This window comes from Pseudorasbora parva, chromosome 25 (assembly GCF_024679245.1).
Source record: "Pseudorasbora parva isolate DD20220531a chromosome 25, ASM2467924v1, whole genome shotgun sequence".
NCBI lineage: Eukaryota > Metazoa > Chordata > Actinopteri > Cypriniformes > Gobionidae > Pseudorasbora > Pseudorasbora parva.
Window position 1 is genome coordinate 8,079,703 of NC_090196.1, and position 14,553 is coordinate 8,094,255.

Below are 14,553 nucleotides of genomic sequence, written 5' to 3' on the forward strand. Positions count from 1 at the left end.
TTATATTCTGTTCTTTTCTTATATTACATATGAGTTATTGTGTAGTTTTTGGGTGAATCTCTCGAAAACATGTTAAGGCAGTGTTAACTAAAAGTATAAATGAAAATCATAAAAAAAAAATGGTTTAGTTTCAAATCTGTTCCTTGTTCTGTTGATTACCTTCCTCTATGCTTTAAGCCTTCACTTCTCCTCCGTTCTTCGTCATCTTCATCTTGTGTTAACATTATGTGGATTGTGTAGTTATATCGCTATACGTCACAAATCATCTGTGGATTATCTATTTTATACATTCACCTAAAGGATTATTAGGAACACCTGTACAATTTCTCATTCATGCAATTATCTAATCAACCAATCACATGGCAGTTGCTTCAATGCATTTAGGAGTGTGGTCCTGGTCAAGACAATCTCCTGAACTCTAAACTGAATGTCAGAATGGGAAAGAAAGGTGATTTAAGCAATTTTGAGCGTGGCATGTTTGTTGGTGCCAGACAGGCCGGTCTGAGAATTTCACAATCTGCTCAGTTACTGGGATTTTTACGCACAACCATTTCTAGGGTTTACAAAGAATGGTGTGAAAATGGAAAAACATCGAGTATGCGGCAGTCTTGTGGGCGAAAATGCCTTGTTGATGCTAGAGGTTAGAGGAGAATGGGCCGACTGATTCAAGCTGATAGAAGAGCAACTTTGACTGAAATAACCACTCGTTACAACCGAGGTATGTAGCAAAGCATTTGTGAAGCCACAACACGCACAACCTTGAGGCGGATGGGCTACAACAGCAGAAGACCCCACCGGGTACCACTCATCTCCACTACAAATAGAAAAAAAAAAAGGCTACAATTTGCACGATCCTTTGGACAAAATTGGACAGTTGAAGACTGGAAAAATGTTGCCTGGTCTGATGAGTCTCGATTTCTGTTTAGACAGAATGGAAGAGTCAGAATTTGGCGTTAACAGAATGAGAACATGGATCCATCATGCCTTGTTATCACTTGGCAGGCTGGTGGTGGTGGTGTAATGGTGTGGGGGTGTTTTCTTGGCACACTTTAGGCCCCTTAGTGCCAATTGGGCATTGTTTAAATGCCACGGCCTTCCTGAGCATTGTTTCTGACCATGTCCATCCCTTTATAACCACCATGTACCCATCCTCTGATGGCTACTTCCAGCAGGGTAATGCACCATGTCACAAAGCTCAAATTATTTCAAATTGGTTTCTTGAACATGACAATGAGTTCACTGTACTAAAATGGCCCCCACAGTCACCAGATCTCAACCCAATAGAGCATCTTTGGGATGTGGTGGAACGGGAGCTTCGTGCCCTGGATGTGCATCCCACAAATCTCCATCAACTGCAAGATGCTATCCTATCAATATAGGCCAACAATATGACCTAGATATGTTGACTATTTTTTGTTCATCACACATGACAAATCATTTAGAAGTGTTGACACTAGCTTTTAGTCACTTGTCTCTACTGAATAGTTTCAGAAAGGGGGACCAGTGTTGTCATGTTTGCTATTTGCAATCAAATTAAGCGCTTCTAGTGGAATTTTTTGCTCTCAGTGTGGCTTTACCGCTTTATAAAGCAGCATATTTGATTTTTGACGTCTTTGTTATTCGACTCTGTCGGTATCTGCAAAATATGCCCACAGTGAAGAGTATATTTGTTTGATACTAACAGCCCAGTCTCGTTCTGTTGACTAATTAGGCAATTAGCAACTGTCAGTATGCAATGCTAGATTTATCTTTCCTGTGGTATTTAATTTTTGTCTTGTTTGTCAGACAAGTGTGTCACTAGTTATAAACTCTGCATAAATTGCTAAGGGATTCACTTTTATCAAGCAACTTTTCCACCAAAAAGGACAAGTGTGACTTCTCTTCCTGTATTTGAGGACTGTTCTCTTGGTCTCTGAGCTAGACTGTGGCCATTGAAATTGCTTATATGTCAAATGTGCTGAAATATCTGCGATGTTAACATTTCTCTGGGTCATGCAGACTGTTCCCATGCAAACCCCATTCAACTTATGACTCTGAAACTGATTTTCTTGGAAAGCCCACATTGTGAATCAGATCGTATCTCCCAGATGACTAAAGGAAGTGGTTTGGTGATAAATCAGCCAGGAAATGTTATCTAGTCGTGTCCTGACAGCAGTTTTCACAGCCTTGCCAACACTGAGCACTTCATAAAAAATATTGGACGGATTAAAGGATGAAAATGGAGAACCTGTTTTAAAAAAATATTTTGTTAATTACAGTTTGTACAATTTTTTCTTGCATAATATTCAAGTGTTCATTTAAAGACATCTGCACAAACATTTGTAGATTTGAAACACATTTGCATAATGCCCATAAAGACCAAGAAAGCAACAGCAGACTGTACACCAATCACAACAGACTGGGTCATCTGACCAATCAGAGCAAAATGGACCAATCACAACAGACTTTTCATCTGACCATTCAGAGTAAAATAGACCAATCACAACAGACTGGGTCATCTGACCATATAGAGCAGAGTAGACCAATCACAACAGACTTGCCATCTGACCAATCAGAGCAGAGAACACCAATCACAAGAGACTGGACCGTCTGACCAATCAAATGCAATACAATACAATACAATGTTTATGTATTTAGCACATTTAAAACAACCAAAGTCTACCAAAGTGCTGCAGTATGCAAAACAGAACAGCCAACAAGATTACAAACAATAAGACAATCTATAAAACACAAAATGTAATGTATGAAGTGCATTAAAATAAAGGATCATTGCACAGCAAATCATAGAATATTAAATGCTCTGCGACAGAGTTGAGGCGGCTTAAATATGATTTGGGATACTATTCCACAACTTAGGGCCAATAACAGAAAAAGCACGGTCGCCTCTGTTTCTGAGACGTGCCCTGGGAACTCGCAGTAACCCAGAATCAGATGATCTCAGTGCTCTTGAGTATAGGGATGTAGAAAGAAGACGAAGATGGTAAAAACAGGACTTAAAGGGTTACTTCAGCAATTAGCATATGGCTTTGTGTCAGTAGAAACCCAGGAGATGAGAGATGTATGCATTTTATTTCTAGAAAAATTACTCCGGTTTTACATCAGTAAAAAAATTGGCCAGAGGCTAAAGACTACAGCCAGCAGAGGGAGCTATTTTCGCATGTTTTCAACTCACCAATGGGGAGTGGGAGATCGCACTCACAGCTCAGCGCTCAGCTGCAGGCATTCATGTAAACAGAGCCGGCGGAGCAAAGTAAGTGTTTCAACTTCTCAAATGAATGTAAAGTTAAGCTTCCAAAGGCATGAACTGAAAACGCGCCAGACTGAACACGAGCTGTGAATCTATGCCGCGAGCGCGGACGTGTTTACCTCAGCTCTAATCGTGAGGGCTCTTACCTCAGCTTATTCATCACAATGCATGTAATCTTACTCCTGCTGCGTTTGTGACTCTCCCTCAGCGGCTAAATCACATTATATTGAACAGGCACGTTCAGTTTTTAATTGTACTGTCTAGAGGTCGACCGATAGCGGATTTTACCGATACCGATAGCTAGGTTGGACCACGCTTGCCGATAACCGTGATGTGTTTATATTTCTGTCGGATGCATGACCATACAGTCTGGTTTCTTACATCACCTAGTTATTACATCGCTTTAACTGCTTGAGGTAAATGTTAATGCTAACGTTAGCGTCCTCTCAGCCTCGACGACAAAGTAAAGTACATACATACTGCTGTTCTTTCGCTGCTAAAGCATCTAGTCACCAAAAAAAATTACTTTATAATGTTATGGCAACATGTATTGAAGTGTTCTGTAATCATACCGTTTCCCTTTCGGTGTTTTAAACGCATGTCAGATGTGCCAGTGCGCTCTGTGCAGTGTGTGCTCTGAAGCGCGCAGCCTCACGTGTCCTCACGTGTTAATGTAAACAGTGATAGTTTTTTATTTGGCCTCTAGAGGCCTCTCTCGCACTATATAATACCTGCAGACCCTTCTCAGAGCTCTCATAGGTTACTGTGTAATGACAGCACCTTTCTCAGCCGCTCCCGCATATGGGCGCAAACCGGAAAAAATATCGGTATTGATTTTTGATGATAACCGATTGTTCCACCAATCAGCTATCAGTGCCGATTAACTGGCAAATCCGATGAATCGGTCAACCTCTAGTAGTGTCTGTTCTCTAACGGAACTGATTTTATGAAAATGAACGAGGTGGGAAAGTGATCCAGTGATTTAATAGTGGTGGCTGTGGGAGTCGCCTCACAGGGCAGCGAACAGTGTTGGGTTAGTTACTCAAAAAAACTAATTAGTTACTAGTTATTTCTGTAAATTGTAATGAGATTACTTTACTAGTTACTTAATTTGAAAAGTAACTTCACTAATTATTACTTTATTTACTGTTTCTTAATTTAGAGTGTAGATACATGGACAAACATCATAGCCCTACCATCACTTAAACTGTCAGCATAGTGGTTATTGTATAAATGTTTACAAAATGGCATGTTAAACCATATGTAAGAACATTATCCCTGTCTGCACTAAGAAATATGCCTCATGTAAAATCCACAAACAACAGGATAAAGGAGGCTATAATGAGAACAAAATAATCCCTCTCTCCTCGCACCAGGAGCTACATCACTCAAATCGATCTCTATGGCAACGGTACCCAGGCAAGCACACGCACGGAGCACTTAAACAGATCAAAACTTCACACACAGGCAAACACGGCTTGGGTAACGCGCAAAAGCACGTTCATATAGTGTAGTAAAGTTGTGTAGTTACCGATATTTTTAGTCTAATGCTTTACTTTACTTCGTTACTCAAAAAAGTAATATCGTTACTGTAATCCGTTACTTTGTAACTCGTTACCCCCAACACTGGCAGTGAAGCATTCTGGGAATTGTTGTCTTTCATCCCCATGAGACAAAAATAAATGTTCCACCTTTTCTCAGTATAGAAAGCTCCAAATTCAAAAATAATTTCACATTTCTACTACATTAATGACCCAGTTCCTCTTCCCAGCGCTGAAGACAACCACACTTATCTGTTTATCATATTTAAGAACCAAACACCCACATTTCTTGCACATGTAGCGCTGTAAGGAGTAAGAAGTTCTGAATCAAAGTCTTGTACACAGTGGTCATTTGATAGCCTGACAAGCCAGACCCACATCAAGATGTTTGGTCTGGATACGCACCATAGACAGCTCAATCTGTGGGGCGGGATAAACGGTTGTCTTTCAAACTCCCTCTGCACGCGATAGGATAGCGCTACACCAACCAGAGCAACGAAGGTGAAACAGAGCTCGCTGACAGATTAAACATTCGCCGTATCCGGGTCGGCTAAACTACGAACACATCTTCCCTTTTTAAGAATGACTTCAGTGCCGTTCTTTGTCCTTTTCTCAGAGAAAAGCTTAACTCCAAGTCTTCCAGAGTCGTGGTCAAAGCTGATTCGAAAGACCGCCGTTCGCCAGTTTCTGTGTTTACTAGAAGCACGCAAACGCAACTCAGCCGTCGTCATTATGGCCCCGCCCACCGACTCTATACACGATGTGATTGGGCCGTCCAGATTGTGAGGAATACAGCTCAGAAGGGTATTGAGAGTTCCTAGACGACACTTGCGGGCAAATTAAATTTGCTGCCGCTAGGGTGCGTCTAGATTTCTAGGCTAGTCATTTGAGCCAAACAAAATAAATTCAGTTTTACTCTCATTTGAGGCTTAAGAAATTACTGATTTGTTTTTGTCTAAACAATCTAAAATAGACTTCAAAGCCTCTTTATCACCACGTTTCAAGGGGATATACATTTGTGTGTCGTCAGCAAAAGAGATAACCCCATACTTATTAAAAATAGATCCTAGTGGAAGCATATAAAGGGAAAACAGTACTGGGCCAAGAATCGATCCCTGGGGAACACCAGACTTTAGATGTATTTTAGATGAGAATTGGTTTCCAATGCTAACAACATACCTCCTATTAGTAAGATAATAATGAAACCACTGCAACACCGTATCCCGAAGATACATGTCAAGACGGAATATAAGTATATTGTGATCAACTAAATCAAAGGCAGAACTGAGGTCTAAAAGAACCAGAGCCATAGACTGCTCAGAGTCTGTAATCAGCATGATATCATTCAAAACACATAAAAGAGCTGACTCAGTACTCTGACAGGATTTTAAACAAAATCAGAGTAGATGAATCACAACAGACTGGCCATCTGACCAATCAGAGCAGAGTAGACCAATCACGATAGACTGGCCATCTGACCAATCAGAGCAGAGTAGACTGTCAGAAATAAGGGGTTTAGAGACCAAATCCTTGATCAACCCGTTTCATTGTCGAACTGACATAAATGCTGCAATAAGTGCTTTTGACATTGATTAGATATAAATATATTGTAGGAGACCTCCAAAACAATTTAAGGGGACATTTTAATTAGCATAATACGACCACTTTAATATTTTCCCATTCATAACAGTATACATACACTTGAAATAGAGAAAATAACGTTTTTTATAATGTTGCATTTCTGTTTTATTTAGCATATCAGGTTAAGTAAAAAAAACAAAGCAATTTCAGTTAACACTTATTTAATTTCAATATTTTGCAATTTTTGAGATGCTCTGACCCAGTCGCCGAGCTAGCCATCACAATTTGGTCCTTGTCAAACTCGCTCAAATCCTTACGCTTGCTCATTTTCCCGCTTCTAACACATCAACTTTGAGAACAAAATGTTCACTTGCTGCCAAATATATACCACCCACTAACAGGTGCCGTGATGAAGAGATAATTAGTGATATTCACTTAATCTGTCATAATGTTATGCCTGATCAGTGTATACTTTTGTTTCACAGTACTGTTATGAGAAAGATATTTAGGTAATGAGATCTTTAAAAACAAGCCCATATCTATATGAAAAAAATAATTTTGACATCCTGCTGATTTATCATAGGAATCCGAAAGAAACTGATACACATTACTTGGTAATGATGATAGCTTTAATTCACAGAATACGCAAAATCAGATTACAGCTCTGATTCAGCCGGCCGTTCCCACCAAATCATTCAAAACCAACAGCTCTTGTTAACAACAGGAAATGTTCTTCAATTCATGAACCCTAAAACACTAAAACACTAGTTGCAGGAACTGAATACCAGTTCTAACTAAACTTCCCTTAGGGAGCATATTACAATAAAAGGCACACCTTTCCTTTCTGGCATCCACCTGTTAAAAATATCAGTTTACACCATGGCCCAAAGTGGAAAGCAAGTGGCTTTTCAGAGTGACATACCGTGTGATTGAAGACAGTTGAAGCGGAAGGTTTGAGACAGGCGAAAGTTGTATTTGTGTAGAAAGAACTTGACTCTGACATTTACAGCAAGCAGTCAAGATATATAATGCTGTAAAAATGATATTGAAATATTGAAATTAATTAGAAAATAATGCATAATGCTTACTTTTAACTGTAAATTGACTGTATGTTGTTTAATGTATTTGGTGCAAAAAACTGTAGCCAGTCAAATTACAGACTTCAAAGAAACAATTTATGAAATTTTTTATAATACTGTTAACTAGACATGTGCCGATTTTCGATAATGCGATTTATCACGATAATGAATATGCATGATATTGTTATCGTGGGCACTTTAAAATATCGTAAATAATAATTTATTAACAATTTATAATTTTTTTATAATGAACTCAAGAATACTTTGCCCATCAACCGTATGAATGCTCAACACCACTGTATTCTGCGTCAAAGGGACACCCGCTCAGATATAAACAAGCCCAACGTGCATTTGCACATGACTGAACCGGTGAAGGAGACGCGCTGCTGAAGTGCCGCTCAGTGACAGCAGAGGGCGCTGATGAACTGCAGAATGCAGCCGGTTACCCCGGAAACCAGCAAACAAACAAAAAACACGTGTAGTTTTTAAAACAGCCATTCGTTTTTGTAATCTCAATGTTGTTCGTCACAGCACCAAATACTTATTACTTAAAGACTTAATAGGCTATTTATTTTCAAATTTAAACATTTTTATGTTTTAATCTGGACTACAACATGCCCTAATAATTAGAACTGTTCTAATTATTTGTTATAGACCATTTCAGAATGTTTGTAAACAATCGCCTCAAGATACTTCCGGGTGGCAGAACGCGAGCGGCTTCTACTGACAAACTGAAGAGATCAGCCGGCTACTGTAAACAGTTACATAGTTAAGAACATTGCTGTTGATTAAAGTTGAAACTATGACGAAAACGTGTTGTGTTTTCGGGTTGCGCCGTCCGATATACAGCAAAAGGTGTAGAATTGTATCGATTTCATTCAGAAAGAAGTAAATATATCCGGCAAAACTTGTTGGATGAGGAAAGCGAGTGGACGTCCTCAAAAGTGGCGCTACAGAGAAGTATTCTCAAAACGGTCCATCGACAAAATCATAGCAGAGCATAATTGTCTTCAGCTGGGGAAATTCGAGACTAATATTAGTAAACTTTAGATCTCTTTTAACCCCTTACGATTCAAAGATCATACGGCCTCAGATTACTATTGTTTAACATGCACTGCTCATCACTCTATATTATTTTATCTGGACAAACTCAGTATCATCAGAAAGATTAAAGACTCCAGCTTCGATATTTGAACACTGTTTATGATAAACTTGGGTTGCAGTGACATTCATTTTTTAATTTATGTCAGGAGTGCATTATAATTAGGGCTGTAACGATATGCGATATGAAATCGAAATCGCAATACGCAGGTCCACGAACCTGTATCGCGATGTGAGGAGGCAGAATCGCGACACACCCCTTCCAACTCCCAGAATTATCCTTCCTGTCCAGGTCCAACTTTTAAGTCAGCAGTATGGCAACATTTCAGCTACCCGGTGGAGAACAAGGATGGCAATCGTGTAGTTGACAAGACCCACACAATTTGCCGTAAGTGTTTCAAAAAGCTTCCCCAACCGGCTGGCAACGTGGTGTGAGCGTGGCGTTTCTGTTGCGTGTCATCCGCGGGGCGGCTGCGTGACGTTTTCTCTTTCTTTGCACACCAGAAGCGTGTCTGACGCGGCGCTTCTGTTGGTATTGATGTACAGGAGGCCCTATACTTCATGTTAAATATATATTGCCTATTGGTACCGCAAAGAAAACGTCGGCAGTAGCCTATTGACCATACAGATATATGGTATTGACGGCAAAATAGGCTACAGAATACTACAGAATAAAACAGTTTTATCCCCCCCATATCAAGGTTTGTATCGTACCGTGGGTCAAAAATCGTGATACGAACCGAATCGTGGGTTTGGTGTATCGTTACAGCCCTAATTATAATCGCATTATAATCGATCCGTTATGAACGATATTTTGAATAGATTTTCACACGCACGTTCATTCTCTCTCGTCTGCACTGATTCATTTGTGTTCACAGAGATCGCAAAGAACAGCTTTCAGTTTAGCTCTTAATTCAAAAGTCCTCATATTTGGAGAAATATCGACATAGCACGTTTGCAAAATATTTTCGTCATACAGAATACCATTTCTATTCATTTCTCACGGAATTATTCGACATAAAAGAGTTAAAACATGCGCAGACCTCTCTCTGTGTCTCTTCTTAATGATATGCATCGGATATCAGTCATCAGGCGTTCATTCGTCCTCTCATCTGTCAGTCTTTTGATTTTGCTCAACACCGCCCTCGCATGACGCGCTCGCAGCTGTCTCGGACATTTCTGGCTCTGTGAAGAACGAGTCTGTTCTACATTTTTACGCGTGAACTAAGAAGCTAATAAACACACGATAACTATGGAATAAGGTTTTTGTGTGATTGTTCATGTGATTTCGGCTATTTTATATCAATAATAGATGTTTACATTATGACTGCTAACAGGTGTAGTGATTAGCTCCATATAAAATGATAAATATAACATATTTTAACATCGGGAGTTCGTCGTGAGATATTGCAGATGCTACGAGTCATTTAAGTTGATCATCGCATCAAATCAGCTGTACACGGCACGACTGTTTGCACCGCGAGCCGGCCGCGATCACACAAGCTTTCGTGTTAAACACAGACACCAGAGCTTTCAATGTTGCTGCTACAGCTTCAGATACAAAAAATAAAGAAAAAATGTGCGCAAATGATTTGTTGAAAAGCAGAGAACAGGTAAATAGTTAGATAACAGGGAAATAGACCATCTACGATAGTCTAACATATTGTAATTCAAACAGCAACAGTCTAAATTACTACTCAATGGTAGGCTGAGGCTCATTTAAAAAGTATGGTATTAGACTAGCGCTACATCTACTGGACCATGTTAGGCATTTCATGTATTGCTATCTCCTGAATTAGTTAATCCGTCCCTCAATAATCATGTTAACTTTGTCTGAATCCCAAGCAATTTACTAGCGTTGCTATAGGAACGCTTCGGCTTTTGCCACCCGGAAGAACGTTTATTACTGCTGTGACGTCATGGTGAATTGTCCTATTGTTCAGTATAACTTTGAGATACGACTTCATTAGTTAATATGTTAATTCATTATTACCAAACACAATGAAAAATACTTATAAAGAATTAATCATTCTATGTTAATTTCTTAGTTACATTTTATATAACATTAAAATCAAAATCAAAATAACCTTTTTAATGGACCTAAGATAAAACTAACAATGATCAGTATTTCTTAACTAACATTACCAAAAACATTATACTTTCTGCACCAAATGTAGCTATTACTCAATCTTAGTTAATGCATTAAATAATGAGACCTTATTGTAATTTGTAAGCCTACCTGTTGTTCTTTATAGCCTAATTCTTTTGCACTTTAATCTGTTTGAAAATTGTACTTTTACAGCTCTGAAAAAAATCAAGAGACCACATAACATTGATTTCTCAAGAGGGGTCTCTTAATTTTTTTTACCAGAGCTGTATATATTTTTGGTGCATTATTGTATTTAAACATTCACTTATTTTTGTTCTTACAAAAATAGTTCTTAAAGCTGTTATGCTATGGCAACACTTTTTTTTTGCAACTTATTTCAATATCGTGATAATATCGTATATCGTGATAAAACTTCATCAATTAATTGCAACATGAAAAATTGATATCGGCACATGCCTACTGTTAACATATGTTTTCTGTAAAAAGTTATGTTACAATGCACAAGGTAACAAATGTATTATGTATTTTTAAAGCTTACAGCTTTCCTGTAGCTCAACCAGTAGAGCGTGGTGCTAACAACACCGAGGTCATGGGTTCGATTCCCAGGGAAAGCAAGAACTGACAATAATGTAAAAATGTGTACCTTGAATGCAATGTAAGTCGCTTTGGATAAAAGCATTTGCCAAATGCGTAAATGTAAATGTATGCCAATATATAAAACTATATTAGGGATGTCCTTGACTAAGGATTTACACATTCAAATCAGAATTTGGTCGACGGATAGTCGAATCATCTGTATGTGTGTGTGAATGGGTTGTAAAGGGGCACGACACTAAGTCAGCAGGAGGGTAAAACTATTTTTATTTTACCTTTAAACACTGCACACAGCAACAACTTTTAATAAAGCAACAAAAACTGCCTGCCAACTGACAGACAAACGGACAATGGCTTTCTTATTTAGGTTTTAAAGGGGTATTATACATTATACTGTATAATGCCATTTTTGTACAAGTTAATATGATTCTTTAGTGTCTAAAGAAAAACTTTGCAGTATACTTTAATTAAAAATTTTCATTAGTATGGTAAGAAAACACTCATTTTACCTGGTCAAAGACAGCTCTTTTTTCACCAAGCCATTTTAGTGTATACGGCTTTAAATGCTTCTAAATGACTTCACTTTTCGCCGTTGAAGTATATGGGGTCACTGTGTCCATTTTTTTTACTGTCTATGATTTGAACCAGAGTCGGACCCGGGACAAGATGACAGCTCCAACGAAATTCGACAAATAAGTTTAAACAGGACATTTCTATATGGTTGGTTAATGTAATGTCACTTTGATCTGTCTTTATGTATTGGCAGGGTAACGTTAGCGTAGTGAGATACAAATGCTACGTGTACTGATGTAGTTCATTGACAGATGGATTTTATACATCATGCCAATAAAACAGTTTGTCAGTGATGCGTCACGTTATCTATGCATTCTAATAACTGTTACAACACTTTTTTTTGACAGTTACAGACACCTTTATAAATTATCTACATAATTAAGCTTATTATTATGTCTACGTTAACTTTAAAACCAGCGTTCACAGTTTGTAATAACACAATAACCATAACGCGTTGTTCATTATAAACGTGGGATTATGAGTTATATTGAGAACGTCAGACATAGAAAGCATGCTGTAATATAACTTACCCACTTTAGCCGCATTCATCGTGAAGCATTTCAAACTACACTCACTTCTTCTGGAGGGGCGGCAGGAACACAAATAGCTGGAACAGATCTTTATTCAGAAGCAGCTTCTTAACAAAACCTGCTTTATACTGACCCTCGGTTATAAAGCAGTCTCGGTGAGAAATTCTTCGCAGTTCAAGCAAACAAAAGCATTGACGAAAACAAAACTCAGCCACTGCGTCTTCAGCGGTTCAGATTTAGGAACATCAAAACGACTGCTGTGTTCATTATTACACCCAAGAACAGAACACTACAATCACTTAGACGTCATTCTGCTCCAGCGTATCAATAATGGCGGATATGATGATGACAGAGCTCACTCAGGGCGGGTCTGAGTTGAAACGCTGCTGTCAATCAACAGTTGTGAGAGGGGTGTCGGCTCAATTTGAGACGGGAGAAAACATTAAAAGATTAAAATATTAATCTTAAAGATTAAAAAAAACAAAATACTGGATGGACTTGTATCATTATAGGATGGTTGTGTACAGGCACTGCCAACACACTTTTCCATACAATCAGCTTGTAAAAGTGCATGTACCATAATATGACTCCTTTAATAAAAGGTAATGTGGTGGATAAACATTCGTAAACCGTTTTCTCATAACATGTTAAAGCCGCGATCGGAATACAGAACATCACACAAATATATAAAAGAACATATTGATAAAAAAAATAAAATAAAAAAAAACCTGCCTAGAGAGGAAAAGAACACCTTGAGTGTGTTTACATGCACGCTCTTAAGCCGATCGTGCATAAAGGGGGTCGCACACCGGACGCGAAGCTCAGCGCCACGTCTCAGGTATCTCACACCAGTTAAATCAGTATGTACATTGACGATTTGAGGGAAATATATACATTTAATATAAAACCTTCAAATGGCGATCTGTGGCCAGCAAGATTTTCAAATTACTTCCCGAGTCGCCGCGGACAGGCGCCGAATGCCGCCACTGGTGTGTGTACACTCATTGAATGTGTTCGAATTCTTCGCAGTGCGAAGCTCAGCGCACTTAAAGGGGTCGCACACCGGACGTAAAGCTCAGCGACGCGCCACGTCTTTAAAATATTGAGCACCCCCATATTGTCAAAATGGTATGATCCTCGTTTCATAACACCCGTGAAGATTTGACCGTCGGTGGTCGAATCCGGCTCCACATATCAAGGCTGGCGTGTAGTTGATCAAACAGACGAGCTACTGGAGCTCAAGAAGTGAATGCTAGTTCTGATAGATAGGTATCAGTGGGCATGTGAGCATCAGAACTGGATTCAATGTATTTACTGAGTAATTTAAGCCAGCTTCATTGCTTAAGGTTAATTTGAGGGTAGATTCAGGATAGTTATAACCCATTTTAATTACAACAAGTCTATAGTATGTATGCAGAATAGGATTGTAAAATAAAGCGCTACAAAATATTAGTCCCAAGATAAGAAATTGTCTTTTAGAAACTTGTTGGCCAAGAAACATTTTTATTTTTATTTTAAGATTAAGTTTTATTACATTTAGTTTTCATTATATTTTCACATCATTCACTTATTCATATATTGGGGATGAGGCTAAGGTTTTGTTGACTTGAATGAGGTTTCGCCCAGATTTTTCAGAATCTTTTTTTTTTTTTTGGGATGTACAAATGAATCAGCAAAAAGCAAAGGCAGATAAATACGGTCCTTCCATAAAGATCCAACTCACCCGAGATTAACAGCACCCATTAACTAACGCTCAGCACTTTTGTCCCTTGTCTGTTGTAATCTTGGTGGATGGCTGCTGTTAAATGTAATTAGTTTTGGCTGCTAATAATTGAATGTCTCTCAACAAGGGAGCCACAGACTCAGGGCCACAGAAAGCTTGTCTTTGTGGAAAGATCACTCACTTTCTAACACTGAATCCGCTATACATGCTGAAGCGTTAAATTCACTATTGTATATCCAGGAGCTTGAATTTCCCAAAGAAGGGAATGTTGGGGGAAAGGGTTGTATAGCCTGAGGAAGAATTCTTCAGTTTAAACTCCGGTGAGATGAACCGGTGGGGAGGTTAAGCAGTCTAGACTACAACCCTGAGGCGGAAGATCACTTGATGATCCTGAACTAGGAGCTTTTGGGTTTACAGGATCGATTTTCTTTTTTATAATACATCATGATCGCAGTGCTCTTAACCCTTGATCGC

At 38.8% G+C, this 14,553-nt stretch overlaps 1 protein-coding gene across 2 annotated transcripts in view; it reads left to right on the forward strand.

Moving 5' to 3' along the window:
• The window catches only part of b4galnt4a (beta-1,4-N-acetyl-galactosaminyl transferase 4a), a 317,216-nt gene that overhangs the window by 20,498 nt on the left and 282,165 nt on the right, over nt 1-14,553 (forward strand). The gene's annotated exons all lie outside the window — the stretch shown is intronic.